Source organism: Cervus elaphus, chromosome 1, assembly GCF_910594005.1.
Source record: "Cervus elaphus chromosome 1, mCerEla1.1, whole genome shotgun sequence".
In the NCBI taxonomy this organism is placed as follows: Eukaryota; Metazoa; Chordata; class Mammalia; order Artiodactyla; family Cervidae; genus Cervus; species Cervus elaphus.
The window spans coordinates 40,229,083-40,248,263 of NC_057815.1; the positions used below are offsets into that span (position 1 = coordinate 40,229,083).

The window sequence follows — 19,181 nt, forward strand, 5'->3', positions numbered from 1 at the left end:
TTTTTGAAAGTTGAGTTTTAAACCAGCTTTTTCAGTCTCCTCTTTCATTTTCATCAAGAAGCTCTTTAGCTCTTCTTTGCTTTCTGCCATAAGGATGGGGTCATCTGCATATCTGATATTATTGATATTTCTCCCAGCTATCTTGATTCCAGCTTGTGCTTGCTTCATCCCACCCGGCATTTTGCATGATGTACTCTGCATACAAGTTAAATAAGCAAGGTGACAATATTCAGCCTTAAGGTGTTCCTTTCCCAATTAGGAACCACTCCGTTGTTCCATGCCTGGTTCTAACTGTTGCTTCTTGACCTGCATACAGTTTTCTCAGGAGGCAGGTAAGGTGGTCTGGCATTCTCATCTCTAGAAGAATTTTCCACATTTTGTTATCATCCACACAATCAAAGGGCTTCCCCAGTGGCAGGTAAAGAATTCGCTGGCAGTATGGGAGACCTGGGTTTGAACCCTGGGTTGGGAAGTTTCCCTGGAAAAGGGAATGGCTACTCACTCCAGTGTTCTGGCCTGGAGAATCTCATAGACTGTATAGTCCAAGGAGTCACAAAGAGGCACACATGACTGAGAAACTTTCACTCACACAGTCAAAGGCTTTAGCCTAGTTAGTGAAACAGAATAAAATGTTTTTCTGGAATTCTTTTGCTTTTTCTATGATCCAATGGATGTTGACAGTTTGATCTCTGGTTTCTCTGCCTTTTCTAAATCCAGCTTGAACATCTGGAAGGTCATGGCTCATGTACTGTTAAAGCCTAGCTTGGGGAATTTTGAGCATTATTTTGCTAGCGTGTGAGATGAGTGCATTTGTGCAGTAGTTTGAACATTCTTTGGCATTGCCTTTCTTTGGGATTGGAATGAAAATTGACCTTTTGCAGTCCTGTGGCCCCTGCTGAGTTTTCCAAATTTGCTGGCATATTGAGTGCAGCACTTTAACAGCATCATCTTTTAAGATTTGAAACAGCTCAGTTGGAATTCCATCACCTCCAATAGCTTTGTTTGTAGTGATGCTTTCTAAGGCCCACTTGACTTTGCACTCCAGGATGTCTGGCTCTAGGTGAGTGATCACACCATCGTGATTATCTGGGTCATGAAGATCTTTTTTGTATAGATCTGTGTATTCTTGCCATCTGTTTTTAATATCTTCTGCTTCTGTTAGGTCCATACCATTTCTGCCCGTTATTGTGCCCATCTTTGCATGAAATGTTCCCTTGGTATCTCTAATTTTCTTGAAGAGATCACTAGTCTTTCTCCTATTGTTTTCCTCTATTTCTTTGCATTGATCACTGAGGAAACCTTTCTTATCTCTACTTGCTATTCTTTGGAACTCTGCATTTAGATGGGTATATCTTTCCTTTTCTCCTTTGCCTTTTGCTTCTCTTCTTTGCTCAGTTATTTTTTAGGCCTCCTCAGACAACCTTTTTGCATTTCTTCATCTTGGGGATGGTTTTGATCACCACCTCCTGTGTGATGTTATGAACCTTCATCCATAGTTCTTCAGGCATTCTATCTATCAGATCTAATCCCTTCAATCTGCTTGTCACTTCCACTATATAATCATAAGGGATTTGATTTAGGTCATCCCTGAATGGTCTACTACTTTCTTCAATTTAAGTCTGAATTTTGCAGTAAGATAGTTAAATATAGTCATATTAATTTTTTTAAAGAAATTTTTAATGAGGACCATTTTTAAAGCCTTTATTGAATTTGTTCCAATATTGATTCTATTTTATGTTTCAGTTTTTTGGCTGCAAGGCATGTGGGATCTTGGCTCCCAGATCAGGGATTGAACCTGCACCCTCTGCATTGAAAGGCAAATTTAAAACACATGTCAGATTTAAAACATATAGAACTAAACTACTGGGCAACAATAGCACAAAGAGAATGAAGGGAATCTCATTAAATTAAACTGTTGTAAGAGTATTGCATTGTTTAAAAATTAATGTAAGCATTAATTTAAATGCACTGTAATAAATTAAGGATAAATACTGAAATATTCAGTATTTAAAAGAATATAAAATCATTTTTTAAATCTCCATATAAAAGAGCAACAAAAGAATATACAAATAAAAGAACAAAAAGAGAGAAAAATTGAAATATGAATAAACTTGATTGATTATAAATAAACTTGATTGATTTAGAAGGGAGCAAGAAATTAAGAATAAAAAACAAATAAAAACATGAAACAGAACACAAAAACCAAAATGAAAGACAGTGCTGACTAGATTGGTAAGCTATACTAGGGATAAATAATTTAAAGAGTTACATTATAAATGAAATCATTAAGTAGTATAATTAAAACTGAGCTTGTAAGAACGGATAAACAAATAAACTTCAGCTACATGCTATTTATAAATGGTATTCTTCATTAAAAGCCACTGAAAATTAAAAACAGAAATATAGAAAAGGATATTCTAAGTAATCACTAACTCAAATAAAGCTGGTGTAGTTAACTATATAAACATCAAGTAAAGTAGACTTTAAGGCAAGACATTACAAATACACAATATCATATGTAGTGGTGATAGTTCAGTCGCTAAGTCATCTCCAACTCTTGGGACCCCATGGACTGTAGCTCACCAGACTCCTCTGTCCATGGGATTTTCCAGGCAAGAATACTGGAGTATGTAGTATATATAATTAATGTCATTTCATTTTGTAACAGTAAAAAGTCCACATCAAAAAAAGATGGAAAATATTGCATAATTTGTGTGCAATCCATAACAGTTTCAAAATATTGGGTTGGCCAAAAACTTCATTTGAGTTTTTCTGCAACACCTGAATTTTTAAAAATGTTATTTGATCTAAATGGAAGACCAGAAACTATAAAATTCCTAGAGGAAAACATAGGCAAAACACTCTCTGACATAAATCACAGCAAGATCCTCTATGACCCACCTCCCAGAGTGATGGAAATAAAAGCAAAAATAAACAAATGGGACCTAATTAAACTTAAAAGCTTTTGCACAACGAAGGAAACTATAAGCAAGGTGAAAAGACTGCCTTCAGAGTGGGAGAAAATAGTAGCAAATGAAGCAACTGACAAAGAATTAATCTCAAAAATATACAAACAGCTTATCCAGCTCAATACCAGAAAAATAAACGACCCAATCAAAAAATGGGCCAAAGAACTAAACAGACATTTCTCCAAAGAAGACATACAGATGGCTAACAAACACAAGAAAAAATGCACAACATCACTCACTATCAGAGAAATGCAAATCAAAACCACAATGAGGTACTGTCTCACGCTGGTCAGAATGGCTGCTATCAAAAAATCTACAAACAATAAATGCTGGAGAGGGTGTGGAGAAAAGGGAACCCTCTTACACTGTTGGTGGGAATGCAAACTAGTACAGCCACTATGGAAAACAGTGTGGAGATTCCTTAAAAAACTGGAAATAGAACTGCCATATGACCCAGCAATTCCACTCCTGGGCATACACACTGAGGAAACCAGAATTGAAAGAGACACGTGTACCCCAATGTTCATCGCAGCACTGTTTATAATGGCCAGGACATGGAAGCAACCTAGATGTCCATCAGCAGACGAATGGATAAGGAAGCTGTGGTACATATACATCATGGAATATTACTCAGCTATTAAAAAGAACACATTTGAATCAGATCTAATGAGGTGGATGAAACTGGAGCCTATTATACAGAGTGAAGTAAGTCAGAAAGAAAAACACCAATACAGTATATTAATGCATATATATGGAATTTAGGATGGTAACGACGACCCTATGTGCAAGACAGCAAAGGAGACACAGATATAAAGAACTGACTTTTGGACTCCGTGGGACAAGGTGAGGGTGGGATGATTTGAGAGAATAGCATTGAAACATGTATATTACCATATGTGAAACAGATCACTAGTCCAAGTTAGAGGCATGAAACAGGGCACTCAAAGCTGGTGCACTGGGACAACCCAGAGGGATGGGGTGGGGAGGGAGGTGGGAGGGGGGTTCAGGATGGGGGACACATGTCCACCCATGGCTGATTCAGGTCAATGTATGGCAAAAACCACCACAATATTGTAAAGTAATTACCCTCTAATTAAATAAATTAATTTTTTAAAAGTTGTTTATTTTTAATTGAAGGGTAATTGCTTTTCAATATTGTGTTGGGTTTTGCCATCATCAATATGAATCACCAGTAGGTATACATATAACCCCTCTCTCCTAAACCGCCCTCCCACCATCCCTTGGATGAACTTTTTGGTAAACTCAGTATATAAAGCCAAAGTTGACAGAACTAGGAGGAGGCAGATGAACATACAACCAGCTCTCAGTGGGAGAGATTATAATCAACAACCTAGTGGGTGAATAAGCACACTTCAGAGGGTAGCACCACGGCTGGCCACAGACCAGAGGCTCTATGCGTATCATGATTGCCCTGTGAACCCCGGAATGTAGACAAGGTTGTGGGAGAAGGGTTCAAAAGGAAGAAATCTAGAGTTACTGACCTTAAACCTGAATTACTGAGTGAATCCTAAAATGAGATTACTAGAATTGACGAGGTTATCTTTCCAGTTGCCACACAAAATAAGGAATTGAAATACAGATTACTTAAAGAGTTACAGAAAAGAGTAGAGTCACTATTTTTTGCATAATCCATTTTGTGGCTGTAAAATTCAAACCCCATATAGTTCTCTAATTAAAAATGATAGGTTATGATACACTGACAAAAGGGATTACCATATTGAAGTTTAAAGAATAAAACATATCTGTAGGCACTATCATAGGAGAGATGTTGACAAGATATTAAATTTTGAAAAGTTTGTATAATGGTATAATATACTAGGATACCAATTATGTAAAAACATACATAGATGTATATTCATGTCTTTATATGTACACACACATATGCAAGCTTTTAACTGTGCTTAATTAACCGTGTTGATTCCTGAGGAGAGGTATTTGAGTGGGCCTTAGAAAGCATCACTACGAACAAAGCTAGTAGAGGTGATGGAATTCCAGTTGAGCTATTTCAAATCCTGAAAGATGACACTGTGAAAGTGCTGCACTCAATATGCCAGCAAATTTGGAAGACTCAGCAGTGGCCACAGGACTGGAAAAGGTCAGTTTTCATTCCAATCCCAAAGAAAGGCAATCCCAAAGAATGCTCAAACTACTGCATGATTGAAATCATCTCACACACTAGTAAAGTAATGCTCAAAATTCTCCAAGCCAGGCTTCAGCAATACTTGAACTGAGAACTTCTAGATGTTCAAGCTGGTTTTAGAAAAGGCAGAGGAACCAGAGATCAAATTGCCAATATCTGCTGGATCATCGAAAAAGCAAGAGAGTTCCAGAAAAACATCCATTTCTGCTTTATTGACTATGCCAAAGCCTTCGACTGTGTGGATCACAATAAACTGTGGAAAATTCTGAAAGAGATGGGAATACCAGACCACCTGACCTGCCTCTTGAGAAAACTGTATGCAGGTCAAGAAGCAACAGTTAGAACCAGACATGGAACAACAGACTGGTTCCAAATAGGAAAAGGAGTACATCAAGGCTGTATATTGTCACCCTGCTTATTTAACTTATATGCAGAGTACATCATGAGAAACACTGGGCTGGAAGAAGCAGAAGCTGGAATCAAGATTGTCGGGAGAAATATCAATAGCCTCAGATATGCAGATGACACCACCCTTATGGCAGAGAGTGAAGAGGAATTAAAAAGCCTCTTGATGAAAGTGAAAGAGGAGAGTGAAAAAGTTGGCTTAAAGCTCAACATTCAGAAAACTAAGATCATGGCAGCTGGTCCAATCACCTCATGGGAAATAGATGGGGAGACAGTAGAAACAGTGTCAGACTTTATTTTTCTGGGCTCCAAAATCAGCACAGATGGTGATTGCAGCCATGAAATTAAAAGACGCTTACTCCTTGGAAGGAAAGTTATGACCTACCTAGACAGCATATTAAAAAGCAGAGACATTACTTTGCCAACCAAGGTCCATCTGGTCAAGGCTATGGTTTTTCCAGTGGTCAAGTATGGATGTGAGAGTTGGACTGTGAAGAAAGTTGAGCACCAAAAAATTGATGCTTTTGAACTGAGGTGTTGGAGAAGACTCTTGAGAGTCCCTTGGACTGCAAGGAGATCCAACCAGTCCATCCTAAAGATCAGTCCTGGGTGTTCATTGGAAGGACTGATGCTGACGCTGAAACTCCAGTACTTTGACCACCTCATGCGAAGAGTTGACTCATTGGAAAAGACCCTGATGCTTGGAGCAATTGGGGGCAGGAGGAGGAGGGGACGACAGAGGATGAGATGGCTGGATGGCATCACCAACTCGATGGGCATGAATTTGAGTAAACTCTGGGAGTTGGTGATGGACAGGGAGGCCTGGCGTGCTGCAATTCATGGGGTCTCAAAGAGTCGGACACGACTGAGCGACTGAACTGACTGAACTGAACTGATGCCAAGACAGGGTATCTTTACTTTTTAATAATTAATTTCTGTACTGTCAGACATTTTCTTTTTTAATAGCTACTTGTGGCTCAGCTTGTAAAGAATCCACCTGCAATGTGGGAGACCTGGGTTCAACCCCTGGGCTGGGATGATTCCCTGGAGAAGGGAAAGGCTACCTACTCCAGTATTCTGGCCTGGAGAATTTCATGGACTGTATAGTCCACAGGGTCACAAAGAGTTGGACCTGACTGGGTGAGCATTTACTAGCATTTACTAGCAAGCATTACTTAGATGTACTTTTTTTGTTGTTGTTGATTAATCAGTGTGGATGACACAGGGTGGTGGTGGTGGTTTAGTCATTAAGTTGCGTCTGACTTTTTTGCTAACCAGGCTCCTCTGTCCATGGGATTTCCCAGGCAAGAATACTGGAGTGGGTTGACATTTTCTTCTGTGGGGGATCTTTTGGTCCCAAGGATTGAACCCTCGTTTCCTGCATTGCCAGGTGGATTCTTTACCACTGAGCCACCAGGGAAGCCTGCACCACACAGAGTTGGCAGTCAATATATGATAGTTATTAGTTAAAGAGGGTAACTTTTACCCAGCTTACTATGTGTCAGGAATTGGATAAATAACTTGTATATAAACTATGTCCTCTAACCCTTTCTAATAGCTAATTGTGAGAACTGACACCAGGATTCCAGTTCCAGGCCCTCAGCTGATTTCTTCCTATTACATCTTCTTCAACCACAGGCAAACCCCAGATTTCTGTGGCTGCTCTAACTCTGCAAAGAGTCACTTTGACATGACACTGGCCTCTTCCAGGGAGAGTGGAAACCAGAGGAGCACTGGCACTGCCTGGGAAGGGGGGTGGGGGGGCGGTGCAGAGGTGTGCAGGCAGCATGCCCAGGACAATTAGAAGCGGATTAAGAGGGAAACAGTGTGGGGGCCAGGCATGATGTGTTTTTGCCGTCTTGTCTGGGATTAGTAGTAATATATCTGCTGGTGTGATGGACACATCTGCTTTCGTTTATTCTGAGCCCTGTCAAGCTCACAGGCCTGGATTAAAGCAAAATCACGCAGAGTGAACATTGCTAATTTAGCTACTTTTTTTTTCCCCCTCTCTTTTTCTTCCTCATCTTCAAATTTTAATGTGAATGCTGCAAGAAGCCATTTCTTTCCGACCAAATGATTTGGGAAAGGAGCCTCAAATTCATAGATCCTGAAGGGGAGAGGGATGAGGAGATCTGGACCAGAAGGTGGAGATGGGGGAATCATGACCATATCCAGAGGAAAAGGGGAGAAAGGAGAGACAGTAGGATGGGAGGGGAGTAGAGGAAATGTGAATTTCCACAGTACTTCCTGGGATGAAATGATTTGGAACACTTCCCCTTAAAGCAAAAAACAAGCATCTCCTCTTGCAGTGAAGAAGAAAGCCCATGTGTATTTCAGTTCACAGTTCTCTTCCACCTCCCAGAGAATCAGACTTTCCCTCTCTCTAGCCCTGTCCTTGAGGCTGGCTCCTACTTTCTCAGTCTCTTCCTTGCTGGATACATGCATGCATGCTCAGTCGCTTCAGTCATGTCTGACTCTTTGCAACCCCAGGGACTGTAGCCGGCCAGGCTCCTCTATCCATGGGCTTTTCCAGACATGGAGTGGGTTGCCATGCCCTCCTCCAGGGGATCTTCCTGACCCAGAAATAGAACTCTCTTACGTCTCCTGCATTGGCAGCTGGGTTCTTTACCACTAATGCCACGTGGGAAGTCCTTGCCTGATACTTCCCTGCAAAAGAATTTCACTGCAGTGTGAGCTGCTCATGGTACCTCAGTTACAGGTCCACTGTCTCATTTCTGAAGCTCAGTTCTCAACAAATTTGCATTTCTTACTGGCTGCCCAAATTCTGCTTCTAAATGCTGAGTCAAAGAACTCCCTTCACAACTTTCAGAATCTGATCTTAGAGATTCTTTTCTTAGTTTCTGCCCAGAACGTCTACATCAAAGTCGTCTTCATGTACTTTTTGTTGGTCTAGAAAAGATCTTGGGGTTTCCCCTCTCTCCACCCTAGTTAGGTTTCTTTCATAGACAAGTAAGCTCCTTTCTGCTTTTCCTTTCTGCTATCTTTGGGTGTCTGATTTGCATCAATTCATTCGGCCAATTCCTCTTCAGTTTCTTGTAACTTTCTCAACTTCCCTTTCCTTTTAACATCTTTGAGACAGCAACATCTTTATTTACCAAGAAGAAACATTATAGGAAAACATATTTCTGGCTTTGAAATGTGATAGCCAGATGCAGAAATAGTAAATAAGTTCTAAGAATAAATGCCAGGATGCCAGATAAAGGGGATTAAGGTATGAACAGTCTTTAAAAGCGTAATAAAATCAAACTGAAAGTCAGCATGGTATCTTGGGACAAAAGGAAGGAATGTCAGGGATTAGGCTAAGATTAGGGGTGCAGAAGGAGACACAGTTGATCTCAAATCAGGAAGTGGAGGGGAGAGACAGGAGGCAGGGCTGCAGCCTATCTCTCCAGGAGTCAGACAGGCTTTGGGTCAAAGATAGTAACTGAGGGATTGGCTCTCTTTTACCCTCTGCAAGACTTGGGACATCGACAGCCCGAGTGCTGTTTGTCTATTCTCCAACCCTATCTAGGAGGGCAGGGACCGTTTAGTAGGGCAGTCCCTCTGGCTACTGCTCCATGCCATTTCCAGCAAAACAAAAGGCACTTGAAAAGGGCTAAATCAAACTCACCTTCAGAACCAGCAGAATCTGGCTAATGTGATTTCAAGCTCCCCCTCCCTTCCCCTAGAGCTCACCACCTTCTTGCTGAAGTCTCAAATTCTTTTTAACAAGAGAAAAAGTCTTTCATGCCACAATTAGGGATAAAAGACATAAAATGCAAACGCCTGGCTGAGCTCCAGTTGGAGAATAATCAATCAATCCTTGGAATATAAATGACTAATATCAGATTCTTTCCTGGTATGACAGAGGGAGGAGGGTTAAAGGCCAGGATGATAGTGACACCTGAAAAGGAGGTTGCCAAGGAGATGGGAGCCAAGGAGGAGGGGGCAATCCCTTCTAGGTACACAACACCTTAAGATTTGAAGAGTGTGTGTGTGTGTGTGTGTGTGTGTGTTTTGAATCACTACTGCTCACAGCCCTGGGAGGCAAGCATGTGTGTCCTTTTCATCAAGCATAAGAGGAAACTGAGGCTCAGAGTTGTCCAGAAACCATTGCCAGGACCAAAGGTTGCCAAACTAGAGATCTTTATCTTATATTTGAACCTAAGTTTCTGATTGCAAGCCCAGTGATCTTTAAAATATATCAAAGCTGCAGAATGAAACTGACAACAGAAGAAATATCCTACCAACTTTTAGAATTCTGGCTGAGACTTGTTGACTTTCAAATGGGTGAGGACACATGACTCTGTGTGTTGAGTAATTTTAGGATGGAGCTGCCAAGGCAAGTAGCCTGCTTTGCATGATTTATGAAGACTTTAAAAAAAAGAGAAAGAGGTTGTGTGTTGACTTTGTTAAAAAGGAGCTTCATTTTCTGGGAATTTACTATTTGAAGTACACCCACATTTTCATGAATTTATCCTCTCCTCACAAAACTCCATTGACCTTTTCTTTCCCATCCATGGAGGTAGTCCAGAACTTAAACTATTTCTAGTTTAGTATGGATATTCATGCTTGTTTTTCTTAATTTTTAAAAAGAAGCATGTGAAGTATAATACTCATACAGAAATATGTACACAACATGAAACTATAGCTCTATAATTATCATAAAACAAATCTCAGTGAAGCTATTACCCAGATAGGAAAATAAAACACCTGTAGTACCTCAGAAACCTTCTTCTTAATCCCTCCTCATCACTAGTCTCTCTTCTCCCTAAAGGTTACTCTTATCCTCACTTCTGAGATCACAGGCTGGTATTGCTTGTTTTGGGGACTTTAAATGGAATCATACTAAGTATATTAGATGCATATGACTTATTTTGATCCATATCATACACATGAGGGGCTTCCGGCACTAGTGGTAAAGAACCCACCTGCCAATGCAGGAGAGGTAAGAGACACGAGTTTGGTTCCTGGGTTGGGAAGATCCCTTGGAGAAGGGTATGGCAACCCGCTCCAGTATTCTTCCCTGGAGAATCCCATGAACAGAGGAGGCTGTCAGGCTGCAGTCTATAGGGCTGCAAAGATTTGAACACAACTGAAGTGACAGCACATGCACATACATGGGAGATTCATTCTCATTGTTGAATACACTTGTAGTTTATTTTCATTGCTGGGTAGTATACCATTGTACAAATATACAACATTCATTTACCTATTCTATTGTTGGTGGAATTTGAGTTGCTTCAGTTTATGCTATTATGAGCAATGTCACTATGAATATCCTTGTGCATGTATTTTTATGCATATATGCATTATTCTACTCTACACATACCTTGGATTGAAACTGCTGGATCACAAAGTATGCATAAGTTTAAGTTTAGTAGTAAGCTGTTTTCCAAATAATTCTACCAAAGTACAGTCCCATCAGCAAAGTATGAGTGTTCCAGTTGCTCCACACCCTTGCCAACACTTGTTACTTATTACCAATCTGTGTAATTTTAGCTGTTCTGGTGGGTATGTAGTGGTATTTCACTGTGGTTTTAGTCTTTATTTCCTTAATTACTAATGAGTTTAATTATTTTCATTTGTTAACTGGTCATTAAAATATTCTCATTTACTAAGTATCTTTCTCATCCTTTTTAAATAATTGTACTTTCCTTATTGATTTATAAGTTCTTTACATATTTTGGATTGAGTCCTTTGTCAGTTTATGTGGCTTGCAAATAATGTTTCTGACTCTGTACCTGCTTTTTCTCTCTTAATAGTATCTTTTGATGAATAGAAGGTCCAATTTATGCAGTCCAATTTATTCATCTTTTCCTTTATGTTTAACACTTTTGTGTCCTTTCAAATAATCCTTTTTTTTTGTTTCTTGCTCCTGGGTCAGGAAGATCCCCTGGAGAAGGAAATGACAGCCCACTCCTGTATTCTTGCCTGGAAAATCCCATGGATGGTGGAGCCTGGCGGGCTACAGTCCATAGTATGGCAAAGAGTCAGACATGACTGAGTGACTAACATTTTCATAGAGATGGTATCTTAGATTGTCTTGTAGAAACTTTATGGTGTTGCCTTTTACTTTTAGATAAATAAGCCATCTGAAATTGATTTCTATATATGTTATATTATAAAAATCAAGTTTTATTTTGTTCTATATGGATATCCAAGGGTCTAGCACCGTTAAAGAAAAGATTGCGTTATCTCTACTATTCTGCAATGTCAGACCCAATGATCATTTATGCATAGTAGTTTCTGGATTCTCTTCTGTTCCATTGGTCTATTTGTCTATCTTTGTGCTAATACTATGCTGTCTTAATTATTGTCACTTAATGATATGTTCTACTTTTTTGTTCTTTTTCAAGAATGTCTTAACTTCTTGACCTTTTGCACTTCCATATGGATTGTAGAATAATATTTTCAATTTCAAAAAGAAAACAGGAAAGAAGGGAGAATTCACTGGCATTTTGATGAGGATTAAATTGAATATATAGCTAAACTTGGAGATGATATCATTGCACAATTTGGTTTTTAATCCTTGAAAATTTTTTGTATCTCTTTGAATTTAGGGGAGCTTCTCTGGTGGCTCAGCACTAAAGAATCCACCTGCAGTCCTGGAGATAGGGAGATGTAGGTTCAATCCCTGGGTCAGGAAGATGCCCTGGAGTTGGAAATGGCAATCCACTCCAGTATTCTTGCGTGGGAAATCCCATGGACAGAGGAGACTGGTGGGCTACAGCCCAGGGGGTCTCAAAGAGTCAGACATGACTGAGTGACTGAGCATGCATGCATGCATGCATTGGATCTAGACCCATTTTTCCAATAACATTTTATAGGGATTTCTTTTGGTATGTTTTTTGCTTGTTGTTTTGTTGTTGAAGGTGGTGGAATTACATGTATATGTAGAAGTCTTTCATATCTTTCATTAGTTTTAATCGTAGGTATTTTGTTTGCTGATGCTGTTATGAATGCCTTATAATTATCTGAAAAACAATTCATACTCTAACTCTTTGTTTATATTATACAAGCATATAATTGATTTTTGTATGTTGTCCTCATATCCAGCCACTTGCTAAATAATTTTAGAATTCTGATTATTTATCTGTATACTCTTTCAGATTATCTATGTACAAAACAGTATTATATGCAAATGTTATCTCTTTATAGGTTTAGTTATCACTTTATAATTGTGATCTTTTTTCCAAAAATTTTCACATTGGCTATTGTCTAGCCATTGGATATTGTCTAACCAATTCTATTACAATTTTGAATGGAAGCAAACCCTTGCTTTATTCCCCCTTTCAAAGGGTCAAAAGGATATCTTCAGTATTTTCCATTAAGAATGGTGCTTGCTATTTCTGCCTTGCAAATAAGTCAATCTGTATCATTTTTCCAGATTTCACATATAAACAATATTTTATGATACTCTTTCCTTTTTCTGATTTGCTTCACCCTATATGACAGTCTCTAGGTCCATCCACATCTCTGCAAATGGCACAATTTTGTTCCTTTTTATGAGATACAGATATAGAAAATGGATGTGTGGATACCAAGGTGGGAGAAGAAAGGGTGAAATGAATCGGGAGACTAGGATTAGCATATGTGCACCATTGTGTATAAAATAGATAACTAATGAGAACCTATTGTATAGCACAGGGAACTCTACTTGGTGCTCTGTGGTGACCTAAACGGAAAGGAAATCCAAAAAAGAGAGAATGCATGTGTACATACAACTGACTCACTTTGCTCTACAGCAGAAACTAACACAACAGTTTAAAGCAACTATCTCCAATAAAAATTAATTTAAAAAAGGATGGTGATTGCTATTTTATAGTTATTTTTTCTCATAAAATAATTTTATTCTATTTCTGTTTTGCTTAGAGCTTTTATCATCAATATGTGTTAGATTTTATTAATAATCGTTCTTGCTTCTATTGAGAGGGCTGTATAAAATTTCTTCTTTTTCCTATCATTATTGTGAACTAGAATTGTTTTCAAATATTAAATCAGCTTTTCATTTTTACAGTAAATATTCCTTGGTCTTAATAGTCTTCTTTTCACATATTCCTGAATTCTGTTTGATGATGCTACTTAGGATTTTTATATCTGTGTTTGTGAGTCAGATTAATTTAGACTTCCTCTTTCGTAATATCCTTGTCAGCTTTTAATATCAAGGTTTGCTACTCTTAAATGAGTTAGGAAGTATTCCCTCTTTTTAGGGACTTCCCTGGTGGCTCAGGCAGTAAAGAATCTGCCTACAATATAGGAGACCTGGGTTCGCTCTTTGGGTCAGGAAGATCCCCTGATGGGAAGAAGGGAATGGCTCCCCACTTCAGTATTCTTGCCTGGAGAATCCCATGGACAGAGGAGCCTGGTGGGCTACAATCCTTGGGTCGCAAAGAATTAAACTTGACTAAGCACACACACACACCCTCTTTTTAAAGTTTCTGAAAAAACTTTTGTAAAATTGTTGCTTTAAATTTGTAGATTTCAATACAGAAGCGACCTAGGTCTGAAGTGTGTGTGTGTCAATGTTTTTAACTGTAGATTTGACTTCTGATTAGATGTGGAACTATCATATTCTCTTTCTTTTGGTGTTAGTTTTAATAAGTTATGTTTTTAAGGAATATATTCATTACCTCTATAGTTTCAAATGTATTGGTATAAAGTTTTTATATTAGCTTCATGTTTTTAGTCCTGTAGAATCTGTAATAATACCACCTTTTCAGATACTGTTCTTTTATCAGAAGGAGAGGATTTTTTCAGAGCCTAGGCCTTAATAAACGAAGAAATGTTGACTTTGTGTTACTATTCCCAGCACCAGTTCTGATCTCCTAACATCATCTTCAGATACCAACTCCAGGCTGAAAAAGGTAGACGGAGTCTTCCTTAGTATTGATGCTACAGGCCATCATCAACAATCCCTTCAATTCTAGTATTTTTAGATGAAAATTTATGAAAGCATAACATATGTACACAAAAGTATATATATCACCTAACTCAATGAATTCTGAGAAATACATCTGTATAAGTGATTATTCATCTATATAATCAGTGCACATATTAAAAAATAAAACATTACTAGCATCCAGAAATCCTTCCCATGCTTCCTTCAAATTACACTTACTACAATCCAGACTTCAAACATCATGAACTGGTTTTGTTTTCATATAAATATCTGTTGTCTTTTATTCAAAATTATGAGAATTTTGAATTCTCATAATCTTGAGAATTATTCCTATTGTTACATACATACAGTAGTAGAAGGTTTATTCTCTTTACTGTATAGTATTCCATTGTCTTAATATACCATAATTTATTTATCTATTGTACTATTGGTGGATATTGGTATACTATCCAGATTGGTAACATAGTTCTATGATAAAAACTCTTGTACATATTTTTTGCTGAATATATGTACACATTTTTCTTGGTTCTATACTTAGGAGTGGAATTACTAAATCATGGTTTGCATATGTTCCACAATAGTATAAATACCATAACTACCAAAAAGTTTTAAAAAGTGATTCTATGAATTGACTCCTTACTATCAATGGTCAAGAGTTACATTTGTTCTTCATCCATGACAACACTTGATATTTTCCATCTTCTTCATTTTACCATTTGGCTACCTGTCTAGTGGAATTGCAATGTGAGTTTTAAAAGGTGTTCTCTTGATTTCTAATTAGGTCAAACATCTTTTTGTATGTCTATTGGCTACTTGGAGATCTTTTTTGGTGTTTATTCAAGTGTTTTGCTCATATTTCTATTGGGTTGATATTTGTTTTATAATTATAAATAATGATATTTTATAACATTTATGTTCATGATAGAAAATTTGGAAAACACAGAATATCAAAGCAACATTAAAAAAAGCCTATAATTCCAATAATATTTAAATAACTCAATATTATAATTTTACCACATTATATCATACAATATAGTAGTTATAGTTGTAAAGTAGTTATAAAATAATATAGCAATGTTCATACTCCTTGAAACAATTACATTGACTCCTGTTTTATCTAAGGCTCTCCAAAGTACACAAATGGGACATGAAGGGAGGCACTCTTTTTCTCTCAGCCTTAAAAGGGTTGAGGATATTAACCCCTTAACCTCATCCCTAATCAGAGGAACATCATTAGCTGATCACAAGGTCACTCCTATTCCCAGTGTCTCTGATATCTGAAAAAAAAAACACATTTGGGGGAAAAAAATTTGGGGATCATTTATGTCAAGTTTGTTTCCTCTCTGAGTTCATGGGATCACCACCCTCCCTCTTTCCTGAGTCAGACACCCAAGTCAACTCTTATTCCTTTATTTCACAAAGCTGAATTTTCACTGAGTCCAAAACCTCTTCTTCCCCGCTGCTAGTTCCCTAATTTGAGCCCTATCTGTCCCCCGAATCACTTCTATCCCACTTGCCTCTTGTTCTGGTTCTTGCCTCTAGTCTTACCCTACTGCTTGCCTCCCCTTCCTCTCCAGGCCATTCTTCAGATGCTAGGCAGCTTTTCTAAATGCAAATCTGACCATGTCACTTCCCTGCTTATACCCTCTAAGAGGCTTCCCAATGCCCTCTGATAAGGTCCAATGTCTCTGCATCGATTGCTTGCACGCTTCTAGTCTGGTTTTTGCTTTCTTTAGCCTCATCTCCTGCCACTGACAGATCATACACTTCTAGGCATCAGAGCCTTTGTTCAAAATCTCGCTGCTGAAATGCCCTCTCCTGGTGTCTCTGCCTTGGAGACATCCTGGGCACATTTTCAAGGCCAGGGTCAAGTGCCATCTGAGCTCCTAGACAGGATTCATCTGTCCCTCTCAGTTGGTTGTATAAACCACTTAGCCCATTGAATTGCTATAGTATCTTTCCCATCCTTGCCACACAATGCATTTCTCAAATCTTTATCTCTTGACTTTCAAGTGTTTGGCACAAGATCCAGCTTATAAAAGATGTTCAATAAACATTGAAAAAATACCCAAAGGAATTAATCAAAGGTAAAAAGAAAAAGGAACAGCATTTGTTAGAAACTTTCCACATAGCAGACACTTTTCCTATGTTCTCTCTTTTAAACTCCCCCAACAGTCTTATTAATTAGATGGTCTTATGCCCATTTTTAGGAATAAGGAGATTAAGGCATAGAAAAATTTAATAATCTTTTGCTCAAAGTTACACAGCTAATATATAGCAGAGCCAAGATTTAAATCTAAGTCTGAAAACAAAACTGGTTGTTTACCCTTAAATAGGTTATTATAATAATAATCATGATTATTTTAATGAGGTACTAAGAAATGGTCAGAGCACTTTACATGCATTTCTCAGTGGTTAGTTCATAGATCACTTTCCTATCCATTATTGTTATTGAGTCCCATCACAAACAGATGAAATCAGAATTAGCCTCCAACTCTGATAAAGACAGTAAGTATGAGGGTTTAAAGTGCCTCATCTGACTTACTTCACTTAGCATGATAATCTCTAGGTCATGTTTCTGCAAATGGCATTATTTCACTCTTTTTAATGACTAAGTAACATTCCATTGTGTATATATACCACATATTCTTTATCCATCCTTCTGTCGATGGACATTTAGGTTGCTTCCATGACTTGGTTAGTGTAAACAACACTGCAGTGAACATGGGGTGCGTGTATCCTACTGTTAGCACAAAGAACTCTGCTCAGTATTCTGTAACAAGCTTATGAGAAAAAATTTTTGAAAAAGGATAGATAGATACATGTAAATGTATAACTGAATCACTTTGTTGTACACCCAATATCCAACCTTGTTAATCAACTATACTCCAATGTAAGATAGCAAGTTAAAAAAAGATAAATCAATTGCCTCACCTAAGGTCACACAGTCTTAGTAAGCAGTGTGGCTGGATCTCAAATCCAGGTCTTCCAGCTCTAAGTCCAGTGGGGACTGGCGAGGAGGACAGAATCTCAAAGGAGGGAGCGCTTTGAAATAATAAGCTGGCTGCTCACTCTGGCACATATCCTGTCCGTTTCCCTTTGCAAGTCTGCTGGAGCCATGGCAGCTTCTAGAAGGTGGAAAAAAAAAAAAAAATCTCAGGCTGAAGCGGTCTACCATTTCGGGAGGACTGGGAATTCTTTGCATGAAAGCCATTGTTTGACTTGGCAAGAAAAAAAAATTTTTTTTTTTTAATGAAGAGAAGAGAAACCAGTATATATAAACATTCTAAAAAGCTGCATGGAGCCCGGACCAGTACAGCAAGAAGAAAAGCTCTCTTGGGCTGCTGCCCTGCGTGAACCACCCCCAGATAACCCCTGGTAGGCACTGCCCACCAGGCCTGCCTAGGGAATCTCCAATCTCGGGGAAGAAAAGGATAAAACAACATGAATTCTCCAGGAGCCTCATTATTCAAACAGTTCCAGAGGCAGTGAGAGGACAGCGGTGACTTTGGGAGAAGCACAATCTTATCTCCAGGGTGAATAGGACCATTTGTTGTTTATGTCCAGGAAAGCGGGCCCTGCACAAAAAGAATGGGGGAGAACTCGGAGGAGAAGGGTGCCAAAAGCCAGTGGCTGATCTAAAAATCCTCTGCAGAAACAATGGCTCCTCCCGGGATGAGCCGCAGCCCCTTCAGAAAACAAAAGCTCTCGTGGAGGAAACTGGTCTTTTGTGGCTCTGGCAAGAAGCGACCCAGATAAAGCTAACCTAGCCTGACCCTCTCTCCCTTCCAGCAGAGGAGACACAGAACTTGTCGGGAAGTGGGGACACTTTGGCGGAGCGTCCTGACTTCTATCTGCTCTTCCAGCTTCCTGGGTCCTCCACAGAGACCTCCACTCTTTTCGCAGTAAGGCCCCAGGACATCCTGGTCACCCGCCCCCCAGCCCCCTTTCTGTGTCCCTCTGAGGCATGTGGTTTCTGTCCCTCTCATTCCAGCCAAAACCAAAAGCTGCTGTTGGCCCTGGAGCCCTTGCAAGTTTTTCTGACAATTTTTTGAGCTTGTGCTAAAAATACACCCTGGCCTGGGACTTCGAAGCCAGCCCAACCTTGCCCTAACTTGAACCCGTTTGGCCCTTTTCAGCCAGCCAGCAGAAGCCCCCAAATTTCAAAGGGAGCCCAGCTAGGACAAGGAACAGGCTGCCAGCCAGCATCTCCCCCCTCCTCCTGGGTCACCAGGGTCCCTCGGATGGCCCAAGTTCCCCTTTGTACCCTGAGCCCTGGCCCTGGGGTGGCCTTTGAGCTGACTCTGCAGAATTGTTTTTTATGATACTTCCCACATTTGGGTTTAGATAGGGCTTGGGAGAAGTAATCTGTTAAGAAGAGCGTCCTGAGGACCTTGTCTTGAGATGATGTTTGCCTTACAAGGGAGTGGTTTTTTATTTAGATTGCTGGTCTAATTGGGGAGATTGCTGGGGGAGGAAGGCCAGCAGAGGTTTCCAAGCCACCCCTCTGCAGTTGTTTCTATTAATGACCACATCAGTGGCAGGGAGGGGAAACCACACCCAGGAGCAGAGCAGAATTCATTCCACCCATAGTCTGGGGGAGGGTCAGGGGAAACCAGGCTATTCCTAAGGCTTCTATGGGGAAGCGCTCAGGCACCTATGATGCCTTAGGCCAGCTTTGGAGAAGGGAGAAAGAATCATTTCCTCAAGGAAAAGCTGAGGCTCCTTCTCTGCCCTGGGAAAG

At 39.4% G+C, this 19,181-nt stretch overlaps 1 long non-coding RNA gene across 1 annotated transcript in view; it reads right to left on the reverse strand.

Annotated features, from left to right (window-relative positions):
• The window catches only part of LOC122681353, a 122,090-nt gene extending 104,450 nt beyond the window's left edge, over positions 1-17,640 (reverse strand). The window contains exon 1 of the long non-coding RNA XR_006337018.1: positions 17,372-17,640. This is a non-coding gene — a long non-coding RNA (uncharacterized LOC122681353). The remainder of the gene's footprint in view (positions 1-17,371) is intronic.
• Positions 17,641-19,181: the final 1,541 nt, after the last annotated feature.